Here is a 27,500-nt window from a genome sequence, read left to right on the forward strand (position 1 = left end):
GGATACAGTTTTATCTCCACACCTCTTCCTTGTTCCAGTCTTCTCTCCACACCTCTCTGTCCTGTCTTTTCTCTCTAGGTTTTATAGCTTTTCAACATCTCGCTCCCTCGGTCCAGTAACCTTCCAGCACCTTACTCCTTCAGTTCAGTAACCTTTCAGCACCTCACTCCCTCCGTCCGTCACTCCTTCGGTCCATTCTTCCAAAAGTCTCACTCCCAGGTCCAGTAACCTTCCAGCACCTCATCCTCTGTCCAATTAACCTCCTGACACCTAACCTAACCTAACTTAACCTAATCTCAATCCTTCGGTCCAGTTAACCTCCTGACACCTCACTCTTCCGGTCCACTCACCTCCACTGGCGCTTTCCGATCCATTGGGTTTTCCCGTGAAGACCAGCAATCACACTTATTTCCCAGTTTAGTGTGCGCCAATCAGATGCTTCGCTTGAGGCATCAGGACCAAAGCAAATCCTTTCGTTAACCCTTTTGTTGGTCAAGGTTAATAAAAAATAAATGAGTTATGTTTTTTTTCTTCTTTTGTCTTGTAAAATCATGTAGGTCTTACTCAAATAGTATCTGCCATTTTTTTTTTTTTTTTATGAAAGAGGAATTAGGTGAGCCAAACATCCATCTCATGAAGCTTATTGAAAGTCTTTTTATATTTCTTCCCTTTAAGATGCTACAACACTGGCCTAAGTACGTGAGTTGGTCGTAAAGGAGGCTGCTGGTATATCCACAACTACGGTAATAGGGATAAAAACTTGGCAAAGGGATAAAAGAATACGAGAAACTTTTTATTGAACACAATCCTAGGATCAGCAACCAGGATAGAACAAGAAATAACGGGCTAAAGCTTGAAAAATTTAGGTTTAGGAAGGAGATAGGAAGAAGTTAGTTCTCAAATAGAGTGGTAGATGAGTGGAACGGACTCGGTAATCATGTTGTTTGTGCTAAGACATTAGGGAGCTTTAAGAAAAGATTAAAAATGTTTATGGATGGAGATGATAGGTGGAAAAAAAAAAAAAAATAGGTAGGTATATTTCACACAGGGACAGCCACGTGTAATCCTGGTTGCTTCTTGCAGCTTCCCTTATTTCTTATGTTCTCATGTTCTTATCTCGCTGTTGGCTGCACCCGCCCGTATCAAGGCGGCAAGGGAAACTATTTCTTGTGGCCTTCGCTGTGGGTGAAGTAAACAGACTTTCTCGCTGTGTAAAGTAAACCTTGATATTCTGTGTGTGGTAGTTGACATTGTCATTAGCAGTGCGTAGAGACTCTTTCATGCAGACTCGTCAGCTGCCTGTACATTCTTGCAAATCATAATAAAACTCCTTGGGTTATATTTCAAAACGCTTTCACCTCTTATGACTATTTTCCAAGGGCACGAAAGCAATTAGTTGGGATAGTTTAGCTAGTTCCTGTTTTATATTGATTAACAGAAATCCTTGCAAAACTATTACTAGAATCACGTAAAAATAAACAAAACAAATACTTGAAAACACCAAAAAGTATCCACCCCATCGTGTTGAAACTTAAGATCACACACTGAAATCTTTGATAATACGATACGTTCTCTTATCTTTCCATCGCGTTCTCTGTCTACCCTAACGTCTTTCACTATCTCACTATCCGTAAGTAGCCATTCTGTTTCTCTCATAGTCCGCGTATGGTAAGTGATTTATTTATTTATTTATTTATTTTATTTATTTATTTATTTATTTTTGGTAAGAGCATGGGAATCTCTGCGGGTCTTGATGTCTGTGGCAAGGATCTGTTTCATGACGTGTTGCTGTTTGTGAGTAGTCGTAATTCTTTGTCTGGATAGCATGATGGGGATGGGAGTGGATCTATTTGATAAGAGAGATAGTTGGATAGTCTGATGCATGGAAAATAAGGAGCTATACTATTATACAAAACAAAACAATGGAGTAAACCTCAGTTAACCCTTTTTTTTCCTCTCTCTCTGGTCTTTTGAAGAGATGTATAATTATAGTTTACTTTTTTGTATAATGGTATTTTAGTTAGTGGTTTTATTCATTTCTTTGCATTACTGTTCACTTTTTGTCTCTTCGGCGGCGGGAAGAATGCGAGTTCTTTCTGCGTGTTGCCGAAGTTGTGTTAACCCTAGAAACGTATACATACAAAGTTTTACGTGCGGGTAAACGTGTGCCAACTGGAATGACTCTAGCAAAAAATAGAAATAAAATATAAAGACATGTCTTATTGACGCTAAATGATAGTCATCTACAAAAACAAGTATTCCTTACTACTGCTAGCAAGATATTTGTAATAGAAAGAAATTGAAAATCTGACTGAGTCCATTGAAATAAAAAAAAAAAGTAATGTTCTGTGATTTGCTAGTATTTGAAAAAAAAAGAGAAATTAAGAGAAAAATAGTTAGCAAAGTAAAGTAGCATGATGGTGGATGCCATATTCTGCCTGCTAAACCTTTGCTGCAAGGCAATCATGGTGCCTGGAATGAATCAAAATGGGTGATTCTAAACGTGTGCCAATTGGAATCACTGTAGGAAAAAACATAAAATAAAATGTTTTTTTTGAGTCTAAATGGTACTTTGGTACAAAAATAAGTATTTTGGACTATTATTAGCTATGTTTTATAAAATAGATACACCACCACCAGGCAAATCACTGCACTCTGTGAGTGTCTCTGATGGTGGAGAGGAGCCACGAGATGGAGGGGGAGGGGAGACATCCCCATACACGTTCGCTGAGGGGTTCCCGCCATCAGTGACGGATTCCAGTGTGATGTCTGGTGACCGAGACATTCGCTGAGGGGTTCCCACCATCAGTGACTGATTCCAGTGTGATGTCTGGTGACCGAGACATCACACTGGAATTCAGTATTTGACATACGTCATCCTCAGAAAATTGTCTCGTTTGTTTTGAGGCCATGACTCAAATCTACGAAAAAAAAAAAAAAAAAAAGTAGATAATGTATAAAACTAGCTTTAGTATATGGGTCAAATCTACTGTGCAACAAATTTTACTCAAAGTAACACTCAGAAAATTCGCACCAAATCATCTAACACAACAAAAGATATGGCAACTTTCCTTCACACTTTTTTTTTTCCGAAAAGTTATTTAGGTATACCTGTACCAATTGGATACACAACTACTTACCATAGTCAGAAATCTATGGGGAGCACTGCCGCACACCCTTCCCCTACGAGCGCATGTGTTACATTGTGGGTATAACCAACAAAAGTTGTCAAATACCCTTTTCTGTGGGAACACTCCCCGCGAAAATATAAAATGCGCAAGTGTGTGATTCCAACTGGCACAGGAATACTCATCTAGAGTTAAAAGTGTTGCTTCTAAAGTGGCCTTGAAACACCATCTTTCTTTTCATAGTGTTTTACCAATTAAGTTGCGTCTCTCTCTCTCTCTCTCTCTCTCTCTCTCTCTCTCTCTCTCTCTCTCTCTCTCTCTCTCTCTCTCTCTCTCTCTCTCTCTTTTTTTTTTTTTTTTTTTTTTTAAACAAATATTTACAGAAAGGCTTAAAATTCCACGTTGAGTATGGAATTATTTAAGAAGCCTATGATAGTATTATTAACAGGAATAACACTATACATATTTAACATAAAGATGATAATGCTAATACAATAATACAATAAAATAATAAAAATTTAAAGCACCAGTGGGGACAGGTGCGTGCTACGCCAGCTGTGGGCTGCCAGCTTCACCTGGTGCGTGGACATGTCCTGCACTTGGGGCGTGGCCGCCGTGAACATGTTCCACAGCCGCGAAGTCCTGGCTGTGTAGGTACGCTGGTGTTGGCTAGAGCGAGATCGAGGCACCTTCACTAGCTCGTCGCTACTGGCCGCAGCTCTGGTGCACCTCTGCACTGTGTGTGGCAGCAACCTCAGGGAGTCAAGGTGAGGGACCCTCTGCACCTGAGTTTTGTGGCACACCACTAGCGCCGACACGTCCCGGCGATGCTCCAGTGACGTTACTGGTGGTTGGTGCTGTTGGTCCTCATGGGTGGCCACCAGACGCAGAGCTCGCCGCTGCACAGCATCCAGTCTCTGCATGTGGGTGGGGGCACTCGACATCCAGGACAGGGCACCGTACTCCATACATGGGCGTATCTGTGCCCTGTATAGCGTGAGGATGCCCCGTGGGTCGAGGGTGTTCGCCATCCTGCGCAGGGCAGAGACTCGGAGAGAGGTCTGGCGGGCGACGACACCGATGTGGTGATCGAAGCGTAGGCCGCGGTCCACAGACACGCCCAGGATCTTGATATAATCCTGAAGTGGCAGGCTCTTGCCTCCAAAACGCAGCTGTCCTGAGACTGCGTGTGAGGCACCTGGGGACCGCGAGATGACCATCGCCTGCGTCTTCTCAGGAGCGAAGTTTACCTGCCACATCTTTCCCCACTGCTCCACCAGTCCGAGCTGCCTGTTCAGCTCAGTGACGGCACGCTGACTGTCGAGGCGGCAGTAGGAGCGGGAGAGTGTGCAGTCGTCGGCGTATGCTGCCACAGATGACAGCTGCCGGAGGAGGTCGTCGATGTATATGTTCCATAGGACTGGGCCCAAGACAGAGCCTTGTGGAACTGAGGCCCGGACAGGTGAAGGCCTTGATGACTGCCCGTTGACTACTACCTGAAGGGTCCTACCCTGGAGGTAATCTTCGAGCAGCATTAGCAGGTCACCTTGGACACCCTTGGCGCGAAGCTTTTCAATGAGCCCCGCGTGCCAGACCCTGTCAAAAGCCCCAGCAATGTCCAGGGCCACCACAAGGGTGTCCAGGCCTTCTTCCAGGGCGTCTTGCCAGTCCTTGGAGATGATGAGGAGGAGGTCTGCGGTGGATCTGCCAGGCCTGAAGCCAAACTGCTTGTCTGAGAGGAGGTGGTTCTCGCTCAGGTGTTGGTAGATGGCAGCAGCCACTATTTTCTCCAGCAACTTGCCCATCACTGAGAGCAGGGAGATGGGTCTGTAGTTGTTGGGCTCAGACCTTGAGTTTTTTTTTATGGACCGGTACCACACGCGCTTCCTTCCATACTGAGGGCCACTTCTTCTCCCTCAGGCAAGATGTGAAGACGGTGGTGAGAGGAGCTGACAGCTCTCTAGCGCAGTGCTTGAGGAGCCGTGGGCTGACGTCATCCGGGCCTGTGGCTTTACCCACATCCACCGCACCAAGTAGCCGCTCAACCTGCTCTGCCGTCACCAAGACAGTGGTGACAGTGCAGTCAGTTTCCGGGGCCAGCTGTGGTACAGGTCGTGCCGAGTCGTCAACCTTCATCTTGTTGGCGAAAAGCTCGGCGAGGAGTGTGGCCTTGTCTGCACTGCTCGTGGCGGTGGATCCGTCAGGTCTGGTGAGTGGAGGAAGAGTCTCGCGGTGACATGCTCCTTGCTGCTCCTTCACCAGATTCCACCAGGTCTTGTTGCCAACACCTGGGCCACTGAGCTTTCGCCTTCTGTCCTCCCTTAGCTGATTCCTCGCCCATCTGCAGATAGACGTCATCCTCTTACACGCCTCCCGGTGCAGCGTCTTGTTCCTGCGTGACGGGTGTCGCTTGTACCTCACCCAGGCAGCATGCTTGGCCTCGGCAGATGCTCTGCAGCGAAAACCAAACCAGGCGGGATCACCAGGCCTGGAGAGATATACTCGGCAGGGCACATGCTGCTGTTGGAGGGCAAGGAGCCTGGTGGTGAGGGTGCGTGCCTTGGTCTCAGCATCTCCCATTAGGAGGGACTCCCAGTCCGTGTTCTCCATGTCCTGCTTCATGGATGGCCAGTCTGCCCTGTTCCAAAGCCAGACGGTACGCGGGATAGCGTCTTCCCTCGCCGTTTGCAGCTCGACCTGAGACAGCACAGCAAAGTGGTCTGAGCTGCCCACTGGTCCTAGCTGCTGGCAGCTGATGCTGGCTTCGGGTAGGTCTGTCACCACAGGATCCAGCAGCCCTCCCCGCTCGTGTGTAGGGAAGGTGACATGGTTGGTTAGGGCCTGAACAGTCAGGAGATTACTGAAGGCATCCTGCTCCATGTGGAAGTTCAGGTCCCCCACTATCATCACATGGGAACACTTGTGACGCTGGAGCAGGGTGTCGAGTTCCTCCGTCAGGAAGTCTAGCGGGGCTCGTCCTTGTCTCGGGGGGCGGTACATGACACAGAGGAGAAGCCCACTGTTATCTGCAAGTACCACCCTGAAGAACAGTGCCTCCATCAGGTGTGGCACGGCTACCTCAAGTTCCTGTGTTTGGAGGCCGTCCTTAAAACAGGCAGCGACACCTCCGCCTGCTCTATTTTTTCGGTCCTTCCTCACCCACAGGGAGTAGCCTGATATTTTGCCGAACGTCGGCTCCACCTCGTCACTCAGCCACGTTTCTGTTACTGCGACAATGTCAGCACTATGTCTCAGCACGAAATTGTGGCTAAGGTCACCTACATTGGTGCGGAGTCCTCTCACGTTGGCGGAGACCACGGTCAGGTGACAGCTGGGGGGTCTGTTCCCTTGCCTCCTCGCGTTGGCTTGGGAATGAGGTGTGGTGGTGAGGCGAGACGCATTAGTGTCTGCCCTGCCACGAGGAGAGATTCCAGCTGGGGTAGTGACCGGGCTGTGGCTGCCAGGGAGGCTGGAGGGGGGCCTGAAAGGGCTGCTGGGGGTGAGGAAGTTGTTGCCGCGCTAAACCCTCCGTCAGAACCCTCATGAACATACTCTCCTGCCTTTGTTCCTGGCGTTCGTCAGCAGCGCGGCTGTAGCACATCTCAGCTGTGTGGCCGGGGCGGAAGCAGTAGTCGCATCGGACCCTTTGCTCTCCCCTGTGCCTCACTGGGTACGCAGATGCCTGTGGCTGAGTCATGCGAGGAGGAAGGACAGGTCGCCGGTCAGGTGTGTTGGGGTGACTTCGTGCCCGCTGCTGGCCGCGTCGCTGTCGCTGGGTCTTCTTCCTGCTTCCATTGTTGTTTTTGTTGTTGTTGTTGTTTTTGTTGTTGTTGTTGTTGCTCCCAGCGCTATTATTGTTGCTGTTGTTGTTGTTACTACTGCTGCTGCTGCTTCTGCTGCTGCTGCTGCTGCTGCTGCTACTGCTGTTGCTGCTGGTAGTACTGCTGCTGTTTCTCCTGCTGTTGTTGCTGCTGCTGCTACTACTATTACTGCTGTTGTTGCTGTTGTTGTCGTTACTGTTACTGTTGTTGTTGATGGTGTTTTTGTTACTGTTGCTGCTGCTATTGTTATTGGTGGTAATGGTGGTGTTGGTGCTACCTGAGGCTGTGGTGGTGGTGGCGGTGGTGGGGGGTGCGGCCGCTGTGGTGAGGGCGTCCGCTACTCTTATGAGAGGCTTAGGCCTTCCAGATTGCCACCACTGCCTCCAGTGGTCCGAGGAGGCACACGCCTTTTCCCAGGTTCTCAGGATAGAGGAGGGAGTAGCAGTAGTCGCAATAGAGCTGCTGGAGACTCTCGCGTCTGCTTTTTTGCACTCCGTGAGGACCTCCATGAGCTCATGGAGTTCAGCCACGTGTGTCTGTTTTTCAAGAATCCAGTCCCTTTGTAGCGTGAGGGACCGAATTATTTTATTTTTGTTTGTTACATCCTTCTGTAGGCGTAGAGTGTAAGAGATGAGATCCTCCTTATCCATCTCCCTGTAGTGCTGCCGCTCGTCCATATCTACGTCTACGTCTGCGTCTGCATCGCCACCATCGTCGCTTTCGTTGGGGGCGGCAAGCGTGGTGGGAGCATTTTCATTAGGATCTAGAGGGAGGTAAACTACAGCGTCTTCAATGCTGCATAACCTCCGTAGTTCCTGCGTGTCCTCACATGTGTAGACATCATGGTCTCCGAGGCAGGATGAGTGGCAGACATTGGGGCAGTCATTTCTGCCTTCGCATCTAACATAAGGTGCATTCTTGACTGCAGCCTTCCCACAGACAGCACACCACTTCTGAGGGCAATACCCGGGAAGGTCTCGCCTCTTGATGGGCCTGTGATCCGCCATTTCTGTGCAGTTTCAGCAGGTGATAGTAGTGATGACAGCTGCAGTGGTAGATGCTAGGGATGGGTTGGGTGCGGTCAGGTCAGTCAGGTCAGTCCAGGGTCTCGGCGCCGGAGTTAATTGCTTCGGAAGGAGGGAGTGTGGGTGCAGCTTGGGGTTAATTTCCCAGGGGATTTCCTTCCTTTGTGTAGGGGGAGGGCACGGTAGTGGGAGGGGTACAGAGAACAGGACTCGTCACAGTAACCCCTATATCCTCACAGCACTGTACACTGTCACAACACTATCTCATTCACTGCACTGTACACTTATACGTCACGTGTTGGTGTGCTGGCAGGTGGAGGGGCGCCGACTGCAGATGAGATGAGACCACGTTGTTGGAGAGTATCGTCGCAATAACCCTTGCGGCCTCACAACACTATTCACTGTTACAGCTCTGAATCTTCGTCACTGCACTGTACACTATTATCCGTCACTTTTAATCGTCGTATTGGTGTGCTGGTATGTGGAGGGTACCGGAGCACGCTGACTGTAGATGAGATGAGACAACGTGCAAGCTCAGTTAAGGAGCGACCTGCGGACACGTCCTCACCCCTGCGACCTCTGACCTGACTCTCTCTCTCTCTCTCTCTCTCTCTCTCTCTCTCTCTCTCTCTCTCTCTCTCTCTCTCTCTCTCTCTCTCTCTCTCTCTCTCTCTCTCTCTCTCTCTCTCTCTCTCTCTCTCTCTCTCTCTCTCTCTCTCTCTCTCTCTCTCTCTCTCTCTCTATATATATATATATATATATATACATATATATATATATATATATATATATATATAAGTAAACATTCTTTTTAGAGAGTATTAACAATGCAAGACTATAACAGTGAAAGGCTCATCCATTTGTCCATTCATGTAGATGTTTGTGAAAAAAAAAAAAATCTTGTGTTGTGGCAATACTGGGAGGACTGACGTGGTCATGTTGCAGCATCTAGCCAAAGAAATAATGTTTCAGTATCGATTGGTGACATTGCACGGGTGGATTAGGAAGGAGGGATGTTATATAATGATATTGCAAGGTGGAAATAGCGTTGCAGTGACGTGTGAAAGAAGAGTGTTACAGGAACATACGAAATGATATTGCAAAGGCCGGCAAGGAAACGGTGTGACACAGACGGAAGTCAATCATGTTGCAGGGACGGAGAGGTGTTGCAAAGATGGGAAGTAAAGGTGTTGCGAGGACGAAATAAATGATAATACATGAGAAAAACAAATGCTAGAAGATATATCGGTTTTTAGCGAGGTTATCTGTTTATCTATTCACTTCTACTAATGAACTACCTGTGGAAGAACAGAACAGATACAGAGCAAGGCTCTTTCTTCGCCCAGCTCTCTTTCTGACAGCATGTCACCACGAAAAGTCAGACGAGATCATCATGTAACCCATATATATATATATATATATATATATATATATATATATATATATATATATATATATATATATATATATATATATATATATATATATATATATATATATATATATATATATATATATATATATATATATATATATACACTCACACTACACTACCCTGCCACTAGTGTTGATGTTTTGCCTCTCTACATATCCGATATAAAAAAAAGTCGTTAAAAAAGGACAATTAGAGGTTAGAATAATAACTTGTTAGTACATACATACTTGTTTCTCTGAAATACTTGCTTAATTTGGATTTTGAACGATCTACAGCTTTCGTGTTAACAACCGCTGGTCGTTTGTTCCAGCAAATGATGATGTAAAGGCCTGCAAGGAAGTGGTGGTGCAGGCAGCTGCCAAGAAATGATGCTACAAACACACGTGACAGACTCATGTTGCAAGGACGAGATGGTGTTGCGAAGGCGGGCGAAAGAAGGGTTTTGCAACAACAGACGAAGTGGCGTTGCAAGGACGGCTGGTAAAACAGTATTGCTGCCCAAACTTCCTAAACCCACACGTGTCTCACCTTCACCTGCTGGCATTGCGATATAAGGAAAACTTTGCCCTTCTGGGGACCTTATCAGACTTATCAACGCTCGCTGTGCTCCTCGAGATCTCCCTTTGAGGCCTCGGGGAAGTGGCTGGAAAAAGGGAGAAAAACGATCGAGGGATAGATATAAAAAAAAAGAGTGGGGAGGAGGAGAGGACGTGATGCAATTTAGCGTGTAGGACAAAAAGGGCTGAGTTCCAGGGATGAGGTGGGCAAGGCTGGATATCTGATTCCTATGCCAGGTGATGAAGGACACGTGGACCTGTGGATTGTGTTTATGTCAGTGTTGGGTCGCCCTCAATGGGTCTCAAGTGAGGAGGAGGATCTGTGCAGCCTCTCAGGACTCCTGCTGGGGGAAATTGCTCTGCTCGAGGGATCACGGTACGTTTCTTTATCCTGTGTGTGTGTGTGTGTGTCTGTCTGTCTCTCTGTCTGTCTGTCTGTCTGTCTGTCTGTGTGTGTGTGTGTGTGTGAACCCACGCGTTGTCTGGGCTGCCCTATGTGGAACTGGGGGAGTCCGGTACTGCTGTGTACCAGAGACAAGGGTGTGAGGAGACCAGCTATCCATCTTGTGCTGCTTTTTGTTCACTCTCACTGCTATTTCCCAAATCATTCTGAAGCATGTGTATTCTCCCACAGGCATCCCCACACACTATACTATCTGGGAGTTGCACAGTCTATTTCTTTTGATACTTTTCCTTTCATGAATGCGCATGTAAATTATTCGTGCTCTGCCTTCTGTGTTGTGAAGTATTGTGTTAATCTCTGAACTGAAAAGCATACTTGTTCATACTTCTGTGCTGCATCTCTACTGCATTCCAGAAGCTCTAGTTGAAGTTGTAAGAGTTTCTAAGGATGTGTTTATGGTTCCGGTGACAGATTAACAATGTTTCTACCTTACTAACAGAAGAAGCAGCCTTAGGGACATGGCTGATCATGTGTGTGGCTTTGGAAAACATTCATGGTAGGAGGGAAGAGTATTTCTGAATGTGGGTCCTTTTTGATAAGTTACACAGGTATTTAGGGATGTGCTTAAGAGAGATTAACAATATTTTTACCTCATTAACAGGAGAAACAGTCTTTGGAACCCAACAGATTCTCTGTGGCCTTGGAAAATAGTCTTAGTGAGAGAGCTGAGGGTTTGTGAATGTGGACCTAACTTGTGAGTTCAGTGTGATGCCCATAATGCAACAGGAGCACTGATGTGTGTGTCCCCCTGCAGGTAATGTCACAGAGAGCAAGTAGAAGAAAACCTGGGAGACTTGCTTAACTCAGGAACAAGAGCTGCACCTCACCGGAGCTCTGCAATGTGTGGCAGCGATTGCACGAATCAACACTCGGGTTTGTCAGCACACAGTCATAGCGACTTTGTTCATCAGACTGTTGGTGAAAGGTGATCAGTGTGAAAGAGGTCAGGATGTGTGTGTGTGTGTGTGTGTGTGTGTTTACCTAGTTGTCATGTACAGGATGGGGGCTATGGTGGTGGTGTCCCGTCTTTGTGTCTGGTGGTGTCTGACACAGCCATAAATTCCTACATCATCTCTGCAAACATGCACGCACGCACGCACACACACACACACACACACACACACACACACACACACACACACACACACACACACACACACACACACACACACACACACACACACACACACACACACACACACACACACACAGTACTTTCTCATCAGTCCATTCATGCAGCTACTGGTGTGTGGGGAAAGGTGGCATGTATGTCTTGTGATGGAGTTGAATAATAGTGTTTTGTTGTCTTGAAAAATTTCATTCAGTTTAAAATTCCTGCTGCAACAATTGCTGTGCCTACTTTGCAACAGTTTCATGAGTGAATATGTACATCACATCAGCAATGAAGCATCAAGCTTTTAGAGTTTGTTTGCAACAGTCATGCATGAATTGTCCTGATGAAATAGCTGTACAACAGCTATTTCATCAGGACATCAGGTAGCAGGTGATTATGAGTAGTGCCATCCAGCCAACACCTGGGCTGTGTCTCTGCCTTTCACACCCGCACTGTGAAGGAGCGCACAGAGGTGGTCTGGGGAGCCACAGTAGTATTTGTGACATTGGGCCCTCTCAGGTTTTATTGTGCCATTGTCTCACCTCTTGCTTTAGCAGCCTGGAGTGGAGATTGATAGGGTTTTCAAGAGTGTTTTTGTGATTCTAGTGGTAGTTGTAACATTGTTAACCTCTTGTTTGTCCAAGGCCTCATTCGTGTTTCATTCTTGGCTGTTAGTTTTAGCAAGCTATAGTGGAGGTCAGCAGGAGTTTGAAGCCTCCGATGAGGACAAAGCACTTAAGAACGTGAACCTCCGCCCCAACATGTCTCCCTCATGTGTGTGCATGTGTGTGTATGTGTGTGAGAGAGAGGAGACCTTCACCACCCTAATGTGTGTCCCGTAGTGCAGTGAAGTATTTAATGGGACTCCTTATGCGTGTGTGTGTGATGGAAGGCTCTTTGATGTGAGTGTGTCCCATTGAATTGTGGAATGCAATTCTTTCTTTTCTCTCTGTGTTAGAGGACTCATGCTGCACACTATCAAGTCCCAGGACATTGTGTAATGAAACTGCCTCTTCTTCTAAGCATTGTCAGTTTCCTCACTACTCTTATTACACTGTTTCTCCTTCAGATTCCACAGACCGACTGGGAGACACACAATGTCAGTGCCACCGCACAGGGAGTGAGGCCCAAGAGGAGGAAGAGGAGCATCCAAGAGACATCAGCTGGCCAGCAGTCCATTCAGGTGTGCCTTTCATTACATCATTATTTGTCCATAGTTTCCCTTCTGGGGTTGGACAGACCATGAGTATCTCCCACTTGCAGCTGTAGACAATTTCTTCGTTATTGTTAAGTGTTATCATGCCTTCCTCCACACACCATCTCAAGGTCTTCCCAGTGGTTTCCTTCCAAGTACTCTGATGCTCTCTTCAGTTAGTGGCCCTGATTTGTAAGTGCCAGGAAGACTGTATGGATAAGGCAGACCACAAACCTTCTGCTAGATGTGGAGTGGTGAATGGCAGCAAAAATACTGGCAGCATCTGATTCTTTGCACCAAAATAGTGTTCTTGTTAACAGATTTATTCACTGCTCACTCATTCACTCATCTCTGAAGGAGTGAACAGTGTGCACTGAAGTAAGCATTGCAACTGGTGTGTGTGTGTGTGTGTGTGTGTGTGTGTTTCTGGTGATGGAGTTTAATAACAGGGTTTTGTCATCTTGAAAGATTTCATAAAAGTACTGAATCTGATTTGGAATTCATGTTGCAATAAAAACTCTCCCTCCTTTGCAACAATTTCACAAGTGTATACAGGAAGCGAAGGATGAAGCATGAAGGTTTTAGGCCAAAATGAATGACAGCAATCAGGAATGATGCGTCCAGCAAAACCTGGCAACACAGCAGTGATGTGCATGCTGGTACGTCAGGTCAGGGGTGACGTGTTTGGATTGTGGGCTAAAATGGCTTGTTTATACATGAATATCTTTCACAGTGGAGGAGCCAGGGTGTGTATGTGTGTGTGTGTTAGGGGTGTTTGGGTGAATATCTTTCACACTGGAGGAGCCAGGGGGTGTGTGTATGTGTTAGGGGTGTTTGGGTGTTGATAGGCTTGTGTGTGTTTTCACCTGTTTATCATTCATTTTAGTTGTTCTTCACTCTTTCATCCTCTCTGCCATTCATTTAATTTATCTTTCATTATTAGTGTAGTCTTTGCCTCTGTCACCTCCTCTATTTATCCAGCCCTTCCTTGTCTCTACATATCTAGCCCTTCTTTGCCTCTATCACCTCTTGTCTAATATTTATCCAGCCCTTCTTTGTCTCTGTATATCTAGTCCATTGCTTCTATCACCTCTTCTGTCTAGTATTTATCCAGTCCTTCACTTCCTGCCTTTAGTTAGCATACACTCCTCACCTCTTCTGCTGTCTATATTCACCCAGTCCTTCCATCCACATACCACAGGAATCTAAACTAACACACAGTTCCCAGTATTCTTCCTTTTATTAACCCCTCACTGTATTTCCAGAGTGAATACTTCCCAGACCATACAGTCACCTGCACTTTTTGGGAAATATTCATGAAATCTTGCCTAAACAGAAAATGTTGCAAAATTTCTCACAGGGACTGATCAGGTTCCTCTCCTAGGCATGGAGAGAGAGAGAGAGAGAGAGAGAGAGAGAGAGAGAGAGAGAGAGAGAGAGAGAGAGAGAGAGAGAGAGAGAGAGAGAGAGAGAGAGAGAGAGAGAGAGAGAGAGAGAGAGAGAGAGAGAGAGAGAGAGAGAGAGAGAGGTGAATCAAGGTTAACTTTGTGCCGAGTGATGGGTCGGTGGCAGAAAAAAACAAAAGTGAAAATTATGTGATGAGTTAGATCTACAGAACATTGGACAAAATAGATACAAGTTATGAAAAAGAGGCAGAAAAAATAAAGAAGGGAGGAACAGTGATGTTTTTAGCTAAGAAAAGCTTGACAGTGGTTGAAAAAGAATGTGGCAATGGACTGGCAGAGGCATTAAAAACTGGAATGGAAATTATACAAGGCAGAAAGAGACAATTCATGGTGACTGATATACCACCCACAACCAATGCCTGGTCAAGTGAAGAATGTAAAGCAATGATAAAAGACACAAAGAACTGGCAAGAGAAAATACCAAGTGGTGATAAAGTGGTTATGGATGGAGACTTGTGTAAGGAGGTGTGCTGGGAAGAGTGATGCACTCAGGGAACAGAGTCATCTTGGGGGAATAAATTATTACAGCTGGCAATGGATAATGTATTAACACAATGGATAAAAGGTGATACAAGATTTGGAAAAGATGGAAAAACATTGAGACTAAATGTATTTAGCAAAGGAACCACAAGGAATTGAGAGTGTTCAGAGAGAGCATCTGATAGCCAAAAATGACTGCGCTACCATGGAATTCAACATAAATGAGGAAATAGAGGGTAAATGGAATGAAGAACACCAAGCTTGGAGATTAAACTACAGTTGGGCAGACTTTGACAACATGAAGTTTTTCAAGAAGAGAGATGGGATGTGTTCCATAAGGCCACAGGGGTCCAAGAAAGTGGCACAAGTTTCTTAAAATATACTGAGGAGAAAAGAAGTTTGTGTCTAAATGGCAGACAAAAAGTTGGTAAGAGTGGTTTGATAAAAAAAAGATGTGAAGTAGCAAAGAGGATAAAAGATGATTCAAGGAAAAAGTGGAGGAAAAATATAAGAATTAACTTATGGAATAATTACAAACAAGCAAGATATGATTACATGAAAATCCAGAGAGATGAACTAAGGCAGTTTTGAAAAAGATATACAGTAAAATCCCTCTTATCCGGCATCAACGGGACCGCCGACATGCCGGATACTTGAATATTGCCGGATACTTGAATAGAAGTGAAATTATGTCCACAATCATCACCCTACACTCACGCATCTTACCATAACAAAGATCAGCTGGTCTTAATCAGCAGCTGATCTGATCAGCTGCTTAAGTGTAAGCACGACACGCTTCCTCTTTTCTACAACTTTAGGCATGATGAAGGCGTCAGGCGATAAACAGTGCACACGAGGGACTGAGTCACTGAGTAAACACAGTGCAGTGGGCCGCAGGTGGTGTGAAGCAGTGCGCTCTGGTGGCGAGGGGACAAAGTAAGCCTCGCGCGGGAATTTTAATTGATTTATGAGTACACATTGATTTTTTATTGATTTTAAGGCTCGGGGAAAAATGTGCCGGATACTTGAAGTTGCCAGATACTCGAATGCCGGATGAGAGGGATTTTACTGTAATAGACAGGTGTAAGCATCAGCCTGAACTCTTCTACAGACATGTCAATGGTAAACTGAAAAGCAAAGGGAGTGAGCATAGAAAAACTAAGGATGGATGGAGTGGTATACAAGGACCCCAAGGAGATGGCAGAAGTGAAAAAAAAGAGCTTCAAGGAAGTTTTTACAAAGGAAAAGGAATTCATAAGGTCACTCCATGTACAGGAAAAGAGAAAAATGGAGGAATTTCAAGTAACAATACAGGAAATTAATGAGACCATCAAAACTTTAGTTGTAAGAAAGATCTAGAACTGGATGGAGTGTCAGGATGGGTATTGAAAGAGTGCAGTAAACAGCGTAAAAATAAAATACATTCCATCAAGTGTACCTCTATTAGATCCACAGGATTGGAAGAGCTAACCTCATGCCCATATTTAAAGGAGACACACAAGACCCACTAAATTACAAACCAGTTTTCCTGATGAGTGTGGTACCAAAAAGGATAATAAAAGGAAAGGATAAAAATAATAAAAAAAAAAAAAATATGGACCAAATTTTTGGAAGATAAAATTTTTAACAAGTTGTCAATTTAGTTTTAGCAAGGGGAGATCTTGTCTCACCAATCTGTTGTGTTACTATTCAAGAGTGTTTGATATAATACAGGAGAGAGAGGGAAAGATGGTTGGGCAGGCTGCATTTACCTAGACTGAAGAAAAGCTTTTAATAAGGTACCACTTAAAAGACTTCTATGGAAACTGGAGAAGGTCAGTGATGTATGAAAGACAATGGAGAGAGAGAGAGAGAGAGAGAGAGAGAGAGAGAGAGAGAGAGAGAGAGAGAGAGAGAGAGAGAGAGAGAGAGAGAGAGAGAGAGAGAGAGAGAATGTGAATGGTAGTAAGGAACCAGAGAGAGAGAGAGAGAGAGAGAGAGAGAGAGAGAGAGAGAGAGAGAGAGAGAGAGAGAGAATGTGAATGGTAGTAAGGAACCAGACATCAGTGTGGAGCCCGATATTAAGTGTGGTTCCCCAAGGGTGGGTGTATGTACCATATTTGATGGCTTATGAAATGCGCCTCTTTTCCAAAATAAGAGTCAAAAAATGAGCCTGCATCTTATTAGGTGAAGGTTAAGCTTTGGGACAGTGGCCCTTAAGTAATACCTCAAACATCTTAACACATGTAAACAGTGATGACCACTTCTACACCACAAAAACAACTCTCTTTTGCAAGGTAACAATGTAAAACAGGTAGCACTTAATGGTAATTCACACAAAATAACACCAATCAGGAAGAAATTACCTGACGACGCTTATGTTGCATGTACCAAAACAAACTCGTAGTGGGTCACACACCAAACTTGGCGACACGAAAGATTCACTGCGTTCCTTAGTGTGATGCAATTATTCCTTGAGGTAAGACACACCTTCATACAACTAAAATTGTGCCTATCCTCTAACAATCTTCCCTTGCATACATGTCCAACAAAACTCAAAAAGGTTTTATAAGTGAAGAGAGCGTAATGAGGCAGGGCAACTCGTGGTGACGGTGTGCAATGAATATTTCAAATAACAATATGTTGTAGAGAACAAGGAAAATCTATTTTCACACATCCTTACGCTTTGAAAATGTACTAAAATATTACAACTAGAATTACGTGCAGAATGATGATGAAAAATATGATGTACAAACTTCATTAGCCCTCTGGGCTCTTAGTGTCACTGCCTACGCCATATATGTTTACATCTCACAGCAGGATTGGTCTCAGCACCAGTGTTGGTAGGTCCTAGCAAATATTAAGGCTCTTAAATGTACAATATTGGAATCTAATAAGGATATGAATAGTACATATGAGAGGGCTTCAAATGTCAGGTGAAACCCTTCACTTCATATTCAGACCTTAAACCTGCTTATTTATTTATTTATTATTTTTTTTTAATGCCTGCCTAAACTGAGGTGCGTCTTATATAAGCCCATGCATTTTATAAGTCGTCAAATATGGTAATGATGCAATCAATGAAAACAGTGACACAGACGATGGATATAACAAGAAATAACAGTGGAAGTGTTGCAAACAGGCCACAACCAATAACTTGCCTCATCTCATGAACACGTGGACAATTTCATTCAGACTAGCAAGGTTGCTGTTCACTCCCACCAGCACTGAGGTGCCCACCACTGTGTATCTGAGAGATGAGGAATACAGCTCTTTAGAAAACTGCTACTGCTGCTGCTACTACTACTACTACTACTACTACTACTACTACTACTACTACTACTACTACTACTACTACTAATAATAATAATAATAATAATAATAATAATAATAATAACAATAATAAAAGAGGTGTACAATATGCACTTTCATTCTCTCTAATGGCACACAGGTTGAGTTACTGGTGACACACAGGTTGAGTTACTGGTGTTTTTGAAGTGTGTTTTCATAACAGTAATGATCTCTATACCAGACAAGTCCCACACATTCAAACTCTTATCCCCCATCAGCCCCTGGTGGAAAGAGAGTCTTGTGGACCACCCTACTACACCCCAGGAGCTTAGGCACACCACAGCTGGCCACACACACCCACAGCAAGGCCCCACAACACTCACTGGTTCTCCGTGGTGACAAACTTGACGAGCACACTGCCTTCTGCCTCCCACTCCGGGCCTCTGCTCTGCCATGCTGCTGCAGCTGCTGCTGCAAATGCTGCTGCAGCTCCTCACCTCTGGTGGAAAGGTGTGCATCAGTTTAAGATGAAGGCTGGTCTATTGTGATGGAGAAAGGAGATGAACAAGAGTAGAAAAGAGGGAAAGAAAAGTAAAGATGAAGAGAAAGTCAGGCTGGTTTAGGTTGTTAGGTTAGCTTAGGTCAGGTTAAGTAAAGTTAGGTCAGGTTAGATAAGGTGAACAATCAAGTGGAACAAAGTTATAAGTACGGTGAAGGAGATATAATTATCACACAATTATTGAGTATTACATTATTTTCAGACTGTAATGAAATTTGTGTGGTATGAACAGCTTTGCTGACTTATAAGTAAAGACAGCCTGCATCACCATACAGCATAAGCCGGCCCTGAATCGTGCTGCCTCCTCAGCACTATTACAACATTCAGTAAATTTTCAGCCTCCCTACACACTCCACTTGGCAGATGAAACTGTGGTGCATATTCACCGGTCTCAAGGCAAAAAAAAGACATTGTTCTCAAATAAATACTATGTTTACCATCACAAACTGTTCCCTCCTGAGATATTAATTTTTATCAGATTTACCACGAAGGTAGGTTAAGTAAGGTTAGGTTTAATTAGGTTAGGTTTAGTTAGGTTTAATTATGTTTCATTAGGTTTGGTTTGGTTTGGTTAGGTTTAATTAAGTTAGGTCAGGTCTAGTTAATGTTTTTTCGAGGAATTTCAGTGTGTGTGTGTGTGTGTGTGTGTGTGTGTGTGTGTGTGTGTGTGTGTGTGTGTGTGACATATAAGAAAAAAAGTTACCTGTGACAGAAATGGTTACTAGATTCACTCAGAACACATCAAAGTCTACCAGAAAAATGTAGCCTGGTCCAAAAATATTAGATGGGTGAAAAAAAATACAGATTTGCCAAAACTATTTCTTTCTGATAAGTTTTGATGTGTTTTTTTTAAATAATGTGGTTTCACTTTGTCACAAATCATTTTTTTCATTTTTACCCCCACCACTATAAGAAACAGTATTTTTCTTATGTAGGAGGGACAATGGCCAAAGGGCAACAAAAACCTAATGAAAAAAAGTCCAATGAGATGCCAGTCCCCAAATAGTGTCTGAAGCAGTGGTAAAAAATTGAAGGATGTGTCTTGAAACCTCCCTCTTAAAGGAGTTCAAGTCATAGGAAGTGGAAATACAAAAGCAGGAAGGGAGTTCCAGAGTTTCCCAGAGAAAGGGATGAATGACTGGGAATACTGGTTAACTCTTGCAGCAGAGAGGTGGACAGAATAGGGGTGAGAGAAAGAAGTCTTGTGCAGAGAAGCCGTGGGAGGGAAGGCATGCAGTTTGCAAGATCAGAAGAGCAATTAGCATGAAAATAGCAGTAGAATGCTAGAGATGCAACACTGTGGTGATGAGAGAGAGGCCGAAAACAGTCAGTCAGAGGAGAGGAGTTGATGAGACAAAAAAGCTTTTGATTCCACGCTGTCTAAAAGAGTAGTATGAATGGAACCTTCCCAGACATGTGAAGCAAAAACTGACTGGAAACTCATCAAAACACAACAAAACTTACCAGAAAGGAATAGTATGATGGTTGTAAACACCATTAGTTACCTTACCAACACTGTCCACCTCACAGTTTCTACCACTCACTCATATGATGACTGATACATTCCTAATCTGACCAGGCCAAATTTAACTTACCTAACCTAACCCTCAGTGATGGTATTACAGTTAATTTGCAAGGCATACATGGGGTTAAAAAAAACTCCAGCTCCAGCCAATGAGACCACGAAGTAGAAGTGAATTTAGGATAATGTTGAAATAAAGATCTACTCCGAGGCTAATGCTCACTGTACCTGCAGTGTTATGGTTGGTCATTGTGATGCTCTAGGCAAACTTACACATGCTATACAAAATAAGAAAATTGGGTGCTGCGACAATGCTGGGAATTGACGCACCCTCACGTGTCACAGACAGGCAGGCATTGATCTATCCGGTGAAGGTGTGTTTGTCCGTGCGTGCATGTCACGTCCATTGCACAAGTGCAAAATTAGTCATGGTGATTGGTTCTTTTGTTTGGAAATACAGCTATTGGCCAATTAAAAATACAGAATTAATTTAGCCAATCACAGCATCTTATGTCATCCTGTGCAGGGAGAAGCCACTCAATTTGAAATATTTGAATTAGTTTGAGGAAAGTGTGTGTGTGTGTGTGTGTGTGTGTGTGTGTGTGTGTGTTGGCAGTGGGTGGCGCCTCACCTGTTTCCAGCACACTGCTAGGTTTTACGAAGATAAATAAAGTAAAGGCTTCAAATTAATTTCTTAGCTCTGACAGGTTAGGTTAATTTGGTTAGGTTAGATTAGTTTACTTAGGTTGGTTAGGTTACATTAGTTTAGTTTAGTTTAGTTTAGTTTAGCTTAGTCTAGTTTAGTTAGGTTAGTTTGGTTAGGTTAACTTAGTTTTGTTAGGTCAAGTTAGTTTGGTTAAATTAGGTTAGTTTCATTAAGCTGGGTTAGGTGGTGGTGGTGACAGCTGGCTGGTTGGTGGCCAGGGGCAAGGGACAGGCAGCCAGCCAGCCAGTCTCCTCTCTTTGGCACACAGCCAGGGAGTGTTGCTGATGTGTCCCTTAATTATGAGGACACAACAATTTATTTATTGTAAATTTTGGTAAGTTTTGTATTAATCTTCTTGTTTTTATAGTAAAACTTTAGTTTCTAATGAGGGTCTAGTGGGGTAATAAATGAAAAAAAAACTAATGATTTGCAGGAAAAACAACATACAGAACAAGCCAAAGACTACCAGAAAAAAAATAAATAAATAAATGTTTCATCAGTAAACCAACAGGCTATCTTTATCTCAATAATCCCAAACAAATAAACATATATACACTATTACTGGAATCAATGTCTCATATTTATTATTACCACAAACATTGATTTTTTAAGGCCAGACTGATTACACTATTTAATAAAATTTCACTTTTTGTCTTGTTCTTGGCCCCAAATCATAATTTGATCCTAAAACTTTGCTTTTGTGGTTAGAACAATTAATTAACATTTTTGCCTTATTTAATTACAGTCTTCTTCTTCTTCCTCTTCTTCTTTCGGCTGCTCCCATTTAGGGGTCGCCACAGCGGATCACTGTTATTTCATTACAGTCTAGGTTATTATTGGTTTTCATGTCAGGTAAGGACCTCTGCAAAATCTCAATTGCTCATCTAATTGCTTTTGAAATGTTGCAAATAGATTAAAACAATAAGAGAAAGAATATGAAGTGTTCTAAAGATTTTAAATTTTAATAAGATCATTCTTGAACTGACTAGATCTAGCAAGAAATTTTTCATATTTAGAAGAATTTGCTTATATTTCAAAAATCTCAAATCTTCCACAATGTTTTATCAGACACTTTTAGAAGTTTCTATAACATTTTAGAAGATTCTATTCAATATAAACATTTCCAGAATATTCTAAAACTTTCTAGAATACAGTAGAAATATGTAGAAGTACCAAGAATCTTCTAGAATCTACAAAAAAAAATTTTTAATGATTCAGAATATTCTGAAGTATGTTCAAGAATATTCTAGAAAGATTGAGAACATTCTGGAACACATTCTAGAAAGACTTGGAGACTTCAATGTTCACCACCAGCTTTGGCTTTCCTCTCCCTTCACTGACCATCCTGGTGAACTAGCCTCCAACTTTGCTATCCTCCATGACCTAGAGCAATTGGTGCAACACCCTACTCGTATTCCTGACCGTCTTGGAGATACGCCCAACATTCTTGACCTTTTCCTGACCTCTAATCCTTCTGCTTATGCTGTCACCCTTTCTTCTCCGTTGGGCTCCTCCGATCACAATCTCATATCTTTATCTTGTCCTATCACTCCAATCCCTCCTCAGGATCCCCCTAAGCGAAGGTGCCTCTGGCGTTTTGCCTCTGCTAGTTGGTGGGACCTGAGGAGGTATTTTGCTGATTTTCCCTGGAATGACTACTGCTTCCGTGTCAGAGACCCGTCTTTGTGTGCTGAGCGCATAACAGAGGTGATAGTGTCTGACATGGAGGCGTACATTGCTCACTCTTTTTCTCGTGCTATACATGATAGAGAGGTGGCCCACAAAAGGTACTTAAGCCTTCCATCACCAGAATCTCATGCACTTTATATTTCTGCCCGGAACCATGCCAAGCCATGCCTCCAACTAGCCAAAAACTCCTTCATTAACAGAAAATGTCAAAACCTTTCAAGATCTAACTCCCCTCGTGATTTCTGGCATCTAGCCAAAAATATCTCCAATAACTTTGCTTCTTCTTCTTACCCTCCTCTACTTCAACCAGATGGCACCACTGCTATCACATCTATTTCTAAAGCTGAACTCTTTGCTCAAACCTTTGCTAAAAACTCTACCTTGGACGATTCTGGGCTTGTTCCTCCCTCTCCTCCACCCTCTGACTACTTCATGCCACCTATTAAAATTCTTCGCAATGATGTTTTCCATGCCCTCGCTGGCCTAAATCCTCGGAAGGCTTATGGACCTGATGGGGTCCCTCCTATTGTTCTCCGAAACTGTGCCTCCGTGCTTGCACCTTGCCTAGTTAAACTCTTTCAGCTCTGTCTGTCAACATCTACCTTTCCTTCTTGCTGGAAGTTTGGCTACATTCAACCTGTTCCTAAAAAGGGTGACCGCTCTAACCCCTTAAACTACCGTCCTATTGCTTTAATTTCCTGCTTATCTAAAGTTTTTGAATCTATCCTGAACAGGAAGATTCTTAAACATCTATCACTTCACAACCTTCTATCTGATCGCCAGTATGGGTTCCGTCAAGGCCGCTCTACTGGTGATCTTCTGGCTTTCCTTACTGAGTCTTGGTCATCCTCTTTTAGAGATTTTGGTGAAACTTTTGCTGTTGCCTTGGACATATCAAAAGCCTTTGACAGAGTCTGGCACAAAGCTTTGATTTCCAAACTACCCTCTTACGGTTTCTATCCTTCTCTCTGTAACTTCATCTCAAGTTTTCTTTCTGACCGTTCTATTGCTGCTGTGGTAGACGGTCACTGTTCTTCTCCTAAATCTATTAACAGTGGTGTTCCTCAGGGTTGTGTCCTGTCACCCACTCTCTTCTTATTATTCATTAATGATCTTCTAAACCAAACTTCTTGTCCTATCCACTCCTATGCTGATGATACCACCCTGCACTTTTCCACGTCTTTTCAAAGACGTCCAACCCTTCAGGAGGTAAACATATCACGCAGGGAAGCCACAGAACGCCTGACTTCTGATCTTTCTAAAATTTCTGATTGGGGCAGAGCAAACTTGGTATTGTTCAATGCCTCAAAAACTCAATTCCTCCATCTATCAACTCGGCACAACCTTCCAGACAACTATCCCCTCTTCTTCAATGACACTCAACTGTCCCCCTCTTCTACACTGAACATCCTCGGTCTGTCCTTTACTTATAATCTGAACTGGAAATTTCACATCTCATATCTAGCTAAAACAGCTTCTATGAAGTTAGGTGTTCTGAGACGTCTCCGCCAATTTTTCTCACCCCCCAGCTGCTAACTCTGTACAAGGGCCTTATCCGTCCATGTATGGAGTATGCTTCACATGTCTGGGGAGGGTTCCACTCATACTGCTTTTCTAGACAGGGTGGAATCAAAAGCTTTTCGTCTCATCAACTCCTCTCCTCTAACTGACTGTCTTCAGACTCTCTCTCACCGCCGCAATGTTGCATATCTAGCTGTCTTCTACCGCTATTTTCATGCTAACTGCTCTTTTGATCTTGCTAACTGCATGCCTCCCCTCCTTCCGCGGCCTCGCTGCACAAGACTTTTTTCTTTCTCTCAACCCTATTCTGTCCACCTCTCTAACGCAAGAGTTAACCAGTATTCTCAATCATTCATCCCTTTCTCTGGTAAACTCTGGAACTCCCTGCCTGCTTCTGTATTTCCACCTTCCTATGACTTGAATTCCTTCAAGAGGGAGGTTTCAAGACACTTATCCACCAATTTTTGACCACTGCTTTGACCCTTTTATGGGACTGGCATCTCAGTGGGCATTTTTTTTCATTAGATTTTTGTTGCCCTTGGCCAGTATCCTTCCTACATAAAAAAAAAAAAAGACTAAGAATGTTCTTGACAATATTAAAGTAGGGGCTTGCAGACCAGACCACCAATCAATTCTGCTTTGGTTCCCTGAGAAGACACATCACAAGAGGTGAAATGGCATCAAGAGGCTGCAATCATTCTCCAGATGCATTTGCTATTTCTAGAATATGGCGTGAACTGATCACTCAACTGACTGGTCTTTCTGCATGGTGGATCCTTCCAAAAGGTTTTGTTTCCTTCACTACACATCAAACTGGGTGTCATGAAACAGTTTGTTACAGATTTTGACAAGGAGTCTGTTGCCTTCGAACATCTTCATGACTTTTTTCTTAAGCTTTCAGAGGCAAAGGTGAGACAGGTATCTTCACTGGACCACAAGTAAGGAAAATTATGGAGTGCTCAGAACTTCTACAGAAGCTAAAAGAAAAGGAGAAAAAAGCTTGGGAGTGTTTCATTGCTGTAGTACAGAGCTTTCTTGGCAACAATAAGGTTGATAACTATATGGAACTGGTTGAAGCTTTAGTGGAAAGTTATGGTGAGATGGGCTACAGAATGTCCTTGAAGGTCCATATCCTAGATGCTCACCTCCACAACTTCAAGGAGAATATGGGAGCATATTCAGAGGAACAAGGGGAGCGCTTCCACCAAGATATAATGAACTTTGAACACAAATGTCAGGAATCCTTCAGTGGAAACATGATGGGAGACAACATCCGGGGCCTCATATGTGAAAGTGTTTTGTTGCATTCATGTAAATCAAGAAAAGCTTTTTTTTTTTTTTTTTTTATCCTAAAACCTTGTTTCAGATGTTTTGAAATAAATTTTTTGTATCATTTGAATTTTTTTTTGTTCATAATATGATAAAAAAGGTGAAATTTAACTATTTTGGGGCAAAAAACTGTAAAAGCCACAAAAGGAAAGTTTGACAAAAATAATGGACATTTTCTATTGTTTCGCACTGAAAAGAGTTGGAAAAGAACACTTGGTTGTCAAAGACAAAAATCGTGTTACATAGTGTGCGAGTCATCCTGGTGTGTGCCACGCGTCCAGGCACGCTGGAGTGAGCCTGGCCTGGCCGCGGCTCTTCATCCCTGCAGGAAATACACACACACAAAAAAAAAAAAAAAAAAAAAAAAAAAAAAAAACGGGAATATTGAAATTACACACAACGTACACATAAAGAACACAGCATTCCACAAAACCACACACACAAAAAAATAAATAAACAGAAAACACGAAAATAAAACAAATAATTAAAAAATCCTCAAGGTCTGACCATCACCCCAAACAGCTGATCCCTGTCATCTCACCTTTTTGCTTGTATCTCCGTTATTACTCCTCCCCCGCTGCTCTCTCCCGCACAGCACTTGGGTGAGGAAGTCAGCAAAGCGCGATAGTGGGGTGAAGTTCCAAGGCGCAGCGCGTCAGCAGTGAGGAGCAAAAAATGTGAAGCACAGTGCCGGATCGCTCGCTGGCAGGAAGGTTCGTCAACTTTCTTTCATCTCGTCTCACACAGGGCCTGTTTTTTAATAGTTTATTATATATATATATATATATATATATATATATATATATATATATATATATATATATATATATATATATATATATATATATATATATATATATATATATATATATATAATAAACTATTAAAAAACAGGCCCTGTGTGAGACGAGATGAAAGAAAGTTGCCGAACCTTCCTGCCAGCGAGCGATCCGGCACTGTGCTTCACATTTTTTGCTCCTCACTGCTGACGCGCTGCGCCTTGGAACTTCACCCCACTATCGCGCTTTGCGATAGTTTAAAATGTACATATTTGGTATAAATTTCTTTATTTCGGCTTCTATATTGCATGTTTATTCATATCAACTTTAGCATTAAGCTATTTTTATATCTAATTTATTTATCTTATTAGTTTTCCAGCCAATCAGACGAGAGGGGGAAACTCAATGCTCATTCGTCTATATGGACTTTTCTGGCGAGCGGGGATTGGTCCATGACACGGAGGCCTCGACCAATACGCGAGCTTTATTTCCAGCGGGCCGAGTGTCATTTATCTTTTACTAGTGTGTGTGTGTGTGTGTGTGTGTGTGTGTGTGTGTGTTTATTGGATCAGCGCTACATTGCCTTACGTGTTAGGGCGGAGGCAGTGGCCAGTCATTATTTTTTGGCGGACTAAGTAAATTTTCCCTCTCTCTCTCTCTCTCTCTCTCTCTCTCTCTCTCTCTCTCTCTCTCTCTCTCTCTCTCTCATACCCTAGTCTCAAATTCTACAATAGATTACATAATTAGATATTGATGCATACTGTATTAGCGTTACAATAATTTATTATCATTTATGTAATTAATTATGTATCTCTGTATGGCTGTACAAGAGCAATTACTTTGAAATAGTTGCCCTAGGAAATGGATGACAATACAATTTCTCTCTCTCTCTCTCTCTCTCTCTCTCTCTCTCTCTCTCTCTCTAGTCATCTAAAGTCTCGTTCGGTTCCACCACAATCCGTTTTGGTTTTAGTTGAGTTTTATGCCCGTTTTTCATTCACTCCCGTTTTCTTCAGTCGGGCAAAGAAGGGAGGAGGTACTGGGCTAGGAGCCTAGGCTGAGAGCCCTACAGAAACGAAGAGAAAGGAAGAAAAGGCACACAGTATAAAGAGGAAAAGGAGGATAAATAGAGAAACACACACACACACACACACACACACACACACACACACACACACACACACACACACAGCCAATCCCTCGCACCTTTCAGCAAATCGAATTAACCTGAACACACGAAACGAAACCGAGTGAGGAAGAAAATGGAAAAAAAAACCTAAAGAGAAATAACATGCAGGCGGCATTAAGCAAATAACTCAGAGAGGAAAGAAAGCAACACATCAACTGGATTTTTATTTTCAACTTTTTTTCGAACTGATGCGGATTATTAGAAAATGTTAAGAATGGATACAGGTAAAAAAATAAATATCCGGCGATGAGT

The 27,500-nt window shown here is 43.3% G+C and overlaps 2 long non-coding RNA genes across 2 annotated transcripts in view; one reads left to right on the forward strand and one right to left on the reverse strand.

The window, feature by feature from the left end:
* The window catches only part of LOC135097395 (uncharacterized), a 27,097-nt gene extending 13,786 nt beyond the window's left edge, over window positions 1-13,311 (forward strand). The window contains exons 2-4 of the long non-coding RNA XR_010265652.1: window positions 10,204-10,342; window positions 11,184-11,354; window positions 12,613-13,311. This is a non-coding gene — a long non-coding RNA (uncharacterized LOC135097395). The remainder of the gene's footprint in view (window positions 1-10,203; window positions 10,343-11,183; window positions 11,355-12,612) is intronic.
* A 4,225-nt stretch (window positions 13,312-17,536) lies between these two features.
* On the reverse strand, window positions 17,537-26,013 carry LOC135097401 (uncharacterized). Its single transcript, XR_010265664.1, has 3 exons — window positions 25,822-26,013; window positions 18,338-18,453; window positions 17,537-17,913 (listed from the first exon to the last, which is right to left on the reverse strand). It is a non-coding gene; the product is annotated as an uncharacterized LOC135097401 (long non-coding RNA).
* Window positions 26,014-27,500: the final 1,487 nt, after the last annotated feature.

This window comes from Scylla paramamosain, chromosome 4, assembly GCF_035594125.1.
Source record: "Scylla paramamosain isolate STU-SP2022 chromosome 4, ASM3559412v1, whole genome shotgun sequence".
NCBI classification, from domain to species: Eukaryota; Metazoa; Arthropoda; class Malacostraca; order Decapoda; family Portunidae; genus Scylla; species Scylla paramamosain.